This window comes from Mus musculus, chromosome 5, assembly GCF_000001635.26.
Source record: "Mus musculus strain C57BL/6J chromosome 5, GRCm38.p6 C57BL/6J".
In the NCBI taxonomy this organism is placed as follows: Eukaryota; Metazoa; Chordata; class Mammalia; order Rodentia; family Muridae; genus Mus; species Mus musculus.
The window spans coordinates 11,039,542-11,045,330 of record NC_000071.6 but is presented as its reverse complement, the minus strand read 5'-3'; the positions used below and the strand labels follow the sequence as shown (position 1 = coordinate 11,045,330).

General features: G+C 43.4%; 1 pseudogene across 1 annotated transcript; it reads right to left on the bottom strand.

The window, feature by feature from the left end:
* Nucleotides 1–394: 394 nt before the first annotated feature.
* On the bottom strand, nucleotides 395–5,334 carry Gm8871 (annotated as a pseudogene). The gene is made up of 5 exons (XR_376736.4): nucleotides 5,112–5,334; nucleotides 3,832–3,991; nucleotides 2,428–2,577; nucleotides 1,633–1,805; nucleotides 395–919 (listed from the first exon to the last, which is right to left on the bottom strand). The product of XR_376736.4 is annotated as a predicted pseudogene 8871 (transcript).
* Nucleotides 5,335–5,789: the final 455 nt, after the last annotated feature.

Sequence of the window (5,789 nt, the reverse complement as noted above, 5' to 3'; positions counted from 1 at the left end):
AGGTACATGGCTCTGGCCTTCCTGATTTATTTCCTATTCCTTTGGGAATGTTTTTATTTCCTCAGCAGCATTAGAGCAATGACTGTATATTAATCAAAATCTGGTCCACAGTGTCAGTCAAGAATGTGCTTTATAGAGTGCTATAATTTAGGTGTAGGAGAATACATAGCAGCATGGATACAGTATGGAACTGATTGCATCATAAAGTGTGTTTCCATGGGGTAAGCCACATTATCCACAAGAGACCATCTTCTTGTATACCCCTTGGTGACATTTACTTCACTCTGTAGCCTAGGCTGCCTGACACTTACAGAAATCCATCTCTGGCTGTGGGTTCTAGGTTTACAGGAGTGGAGAGGAAACCTGAATAAGGAAGATGGTCTTAGAGTCAAGAGTTGTAAATCAACTTTTATTTACTGGAAATACAATGTTTAATAAACAGGCTTTAAAAGTACAATACTAAAAAGAGATGAAAAGAAAAATTCAACCATGAAAACCAAATAAGAACATATAACTTCAGCAAAACCTAAAAACTAAATAAAACAATAAAGAGCAAAACTTTAACCAAAACTTGAACAGAAAATGATTGAACATCAGCACCCTTTCACTGCATGTTAAGGAGTACAGACCTACAGCCTGTATCTCCTCTTGGACTGCTGTTGGAGGGGCAGTCACCTCAGTTGTTTCTCAAGTGGTGTTGCCAGAACAGGAAAGGGAACAACACCCTGAATCAGCTGGCTCACTGGCTTCCTCCTATTCACACCTTGTAAATGTACTGAGTGTAAGAAGATTCATTCAAGGTAGACTGTGGATGTTGGGGATGGAGTTCAGCAGGGGGCTCCTGAGGTGGAAACTCATTCTGCAGGAGGCTCTCTTCCTGGGATGTGGACATTTCAGCTCTTGCTGGAGTCGCTGAGTCCTAGGAGAGGAAGGCAGTTCTTAAGACACAGGCTTGGTGGAGACCTAAATGTCATCTGTCAGACTGCTGTCTCCCACTACCTCAACAGGACAGTTAACAATGATCTATTAACTGAAACCATTGCTGTTATATACATGTAGGGCAAAATGTCAAACAACACTCACAAACACATGGACTGGCAAGCTGTCACTCAGACTTCTATGCTTGCAAACCAAGAATTGGGCAATAGGAAGAGACCTCATTGGATTGCAAGAAGAAAGGAGAAGCCCACCTGCCCCCTAGATTAATGACCATGAGAAGCATTCATTTGATATGTGCATTTTGATTTTAACCCTGGAAGGTTCTTCCCACCTCTAGTCACATGACCCTTGCGTGACCTCTGTCCCAGGACCTAGATGCTGTTCAATGCTCTGCATACCATCCCACTTATCATGAACACATGCAGAAATGTGGCATGTTATTCATCTGTCACCCTTTCTAGACTTCAGATTAAAGCAGAGCAGCAAGGTCCACTTGCCAATGATTTAGTTTCTCACAAGAGGCTAACTTCCCAGAATATGTGTATATAAAAAGGGCAATGAACAACTACATGCCAAGAGGTGGGTGACTGTTTGGGAGTGTGGATTAGAAAGGTGGTAGGGGAAAGCAAAGATGAATCCAATGGGGCAAATGGTGTCAGACAGTATTAGCTTGAGTGAGCTGCTTGTCCCTACCTGAAGTTGTTGGGTCTCATGGTTGCTGGTCTGCTCCTGTTTGTCCATTCAGGTTCAAGGCAACCAAATATTTCTCAATGAGAGCCCAATCAATCTGTACTTCCTTGTTCTTCTGGTTCTGTGTGATGGACATCTTAAGATTCTTCTCCATCAAGAGCTGGCTATGTAGGTTTCTGGAAAAAACCTCTGCATAGTAAGATCCTGCAGCCTCCTCCTCTCATTCTTATGTATAGGCTCAATAACCCCACCAGGACCCAGGCTCCCATGAAGACATAATACAATCCATCTCAATAAATCCATGACAGCTGCACAAACAGCAAACAGCCATTTCAGAGAAGAAGAAATCATTGCTGCAGTTGGAACACCAATAAGGGTCCATGTCTCTCCAAAAGAAAGAGGGATCTCCATAGATCATTGACCGCCCAATGCATTAAGGCAACATCAATTAGTAGGGTGCAAATACCATCAGAGTAGATCAGCAGAACGAAAGGGAGGGTATTCTATCCTTGTGTTATATCACACTCAGCTTTCTAAAACACTGCCTGATAACCAGACTCTCAGTAATGCATAATAACTATGCACAAACACTCTTCTACTGAGGCTTTTAAGGATGCCTGGACAATGCTGGGAGGGGTAACAGTGTCTTATGGATTTATGAAAACTGAGTCTATTATCCCAAGGCACACTGATGGCTAAAGGCAGAACGGGCAGAAGCAGAACTGCGGACTCTCCAGTCCAGAAACCAAGGAATGCAGAAATTGCCATTCCACTGTTGACTTGCTAACTGGTACTTACGTAAAGTAGTCTATCCACTTATTGAGCTCCTGGATATTCTCTTGGGCCTCAATTATCCCCATCTCTAACTTATACACAGAAGACAGGACCTGGTCCTTGGTTGATCTCAGTTGTTCATAGAATGGATTTTTCTTCTGGGTGGGCTTGGTCCTAGGAAGACAGAACTCCATGAACATGGGCTTTTAGGAACACATTTCTCAGGCTGAGTGCTGGACTACCCCAGCCATGGAAAGCACATTCTGGATTCTATATACTGGGATGATCTTCAGCTTTGAATATTTGTTATCCTGGTCCAGGACAGCAGAAGCTAAGCATCAAGATGGAGGGTTCCCTGGCTCCCTGTGTTCACGCAGTAGGGTTGGATGTAGCAGTCTAACCAGCTATGTTCTCAAGAGCCTAGGCCCAGGTCTTTGCCCACCAGAAACCTGTGATTACATTTTTCCTGTTTTCACAACTGGGGTGGTAAATCCTGAATAACTTATACCATAGAAACAGACCTTACACATAATCCTGGAGTTGTGATCAGACATCAGCACAGCTTTATAACATGCCCAAGGGATACAAGTGCATGGAAAACTGTGACCACATAGGCAAAGAACATTGTTAAATAAAGTGGGAGCTCTGAAACTTTAGCACTAACATCACCTTGAAATTGTTGTGAAGATGAATCCCCACACCAAAACACAGACCCCATAGCTTCCCAAGTTTGGGGGGAAAATTAAACTTACAAAAATCATGCACATGTAGGTACATGTGCACACACACAGTCTCACACACTTGAACACACTCACACACACACACACACACACACACACACACACACACACACAGGAGAAAAGGAAACAGAATGAGAGACACAGACAGAAACAGAGAGCACAATGCGATGCAAAAGAAATGTATGCAGCATTACTGTCTTTCATTATAAGGCAACAAAGAGGAACAGGAATGAGCCTCAGGCCTTCTAGATATACAATGAGAAGGAAAATGTGGGAACAGGCCCCTCTAGATACTACGAGGAGCTTCTAAGCACTCAGGCACCTGCCAGGCAAGTATAAACACTCAGCATACACTCAAATTACCTAGAACCTTACAAAGCCACATCCTGTCAAGTGCTTTCCAAATGCATGCTGGGAGCTCACTCTCCACTGCCTCTATCCCTGAATTCTTCATTCAGAATACAAGTCCTTCTTTTCTATTGGAGGAATCAGAAGAGTCCATTTCTCATCTCCCTCCTGACCAAGCTTCAGGTTCTGCCTCTCTGCTATGAAGCATTCACGGACATGAGGTTGGGCATAGGGACAATCTGGTGGTACAGCTTCATAGAACCCACCTCCTATAAAGGATATGATGAGGCTGACATTGAAGACCCCAGACTGACACCACAGGGTTTGGAGCAGTGCATACCTATTGTAATTGGAACTCTCTTTGAAATCGATCAGGTGATCTCTCTGCTCATTTCTCAGCTGAATGAGGAGGTGCAGCTCTGTGGTCAGCCTCTCTTTTTCCTTTTTGAACTCCTTCTTACTTAGGTCAGGTGCAGTGGATGATGTGTGTCTTCGAGCCCCTTTAGGTAGAAGAATACAAAAATACTTTCATGTGAGAATTCAAAGAGTGTAGGCAGACCACCAAAAGAGAGACAATGCCTGGAAACTATTGACACCAGAAAGAGTTTGTTCTGAGCTTGAGATGCCTCCACAGTGGGTCTCAGTTCTACCAGTACTCTAGAGAGACCAGGAGATGTAAACAGCCAGGTGTTTCCTCTGTCTCCCTAAACATGCTTATTATTACCAGAGAGATGTCTCCCTAAACAAGCTTATTATTACCAGAGAGATGTCTCCCTAAACAAGCTTATTATTACCAGAGAGATGTCTCCCTAAACAAGCTTATTATTACCAGAGAGACAGCTTACTCAGGATGATTATCAACTGAACAGAGTGCAATTTGGCTTCAGAGCCATCAGTCCCGTGGTTTCACAAGTCAGATGGTAAAATCACAAGTACTTTAGTGCTTGGAGATGCTCAGATCTCCTACCCAGTTATGCTAGGCCCAGGACTTGGGCTTCAAAAGTCACACAGTGAGAGAACATTGTCAAAATACTATCAATTGCCCCTACTGAAACACCAAACACCCAAGAAGTAGCAATAGGATCCCTTCTCTGTCTGGGTGTCTCCACTCTGACAGGTCTGTGGTTACAGTGTAGAAATGCCTGCCACTCACAACTGGTGATTAAGAAAGGTAAAGTGGGAACTGTCATGGACAGGATGTCAGAGTCATTCTGAGAACATGAGGTCATGGGCTGGAGCACAATTCTCTCTATTATACTACTCCCAAATAGCCACTGAAGTTAAAGAGCCCTGAGAGTGAAATACAGTCATGCCCTTCCCTAAAAGGGCATAGGTTAGACACTCTGTGACTCCTGATGGCCTCATTGTGTTGCCATGTAATACACACAGTACTCAGTGAATGTAAATACTTAAGAGTTCTTAGCATAACAGTTTTGGCCTTGCCAGCTCCTGCTTAGTGGATGGAGAAAGTAATGTTCTGAAATCCTTGATGTTCAAGAATTTTGATAATTATGGAAATTCTTTGCTACCCTGAGACTCCAGTTCCTGATCCCCATTACTAGAAAGGCCATCTCAGGCCACCCCTTCCAGGGAGCTCAACATCCACTTCCCAGGACTTACTCCACATTCTCCAAGTCCACCTCCTTCGTCCTTCATTACTCTCAGATGGAAGGCCAGCACCCTTCCTCCTCTCTCTGGTCTCTCTCCCATCCACACTGGCTCTCCCAAAAAGATTGCAGAGTCGAGCAAACATGTTCACCAACCTAGTGGCTAGACACTGAGTGAGAATCCTATATGAGCTTGTTGCTACAACACTGGTGACATCACAGGAGATGCCAAGAACTCTCCAGGAGACAATAGAGTTTCCAAGAAGAGATTGCTGATGTCATGGTCTACAGCCTTTGACTCCCTGCACATGTTCATGCGTTTCAATACCAGAACACTTGTCAGAGGGCTTGATTTCTATTCTATAAAGGAGGGAACTTCGCTGACTTCTGTTGCAGGATATTTGATTGCATTTTAAACCCCAAGATTGTACTATTTTCTGAAAACAAAAACAAAAACAAACAAACAAACAAAAAACCCCAAACAAACAAACTAAAACCCTTTTTATAGTGTAGCTCATCCCTAGCACAGACTTTTAACCCAAGAGCTTTCTGTTTGCTGTACTTTCTTGTCTGGCTCAGGTGTAGCACAGACCTTTATTGCAAGACAAAATAAAGTCAACTCCAGGTCAAGAGGCAGAAGAATTAACCAGTTGAGAGGGAATGAAAACAACTAAACCAAAGGAAGGTCTTT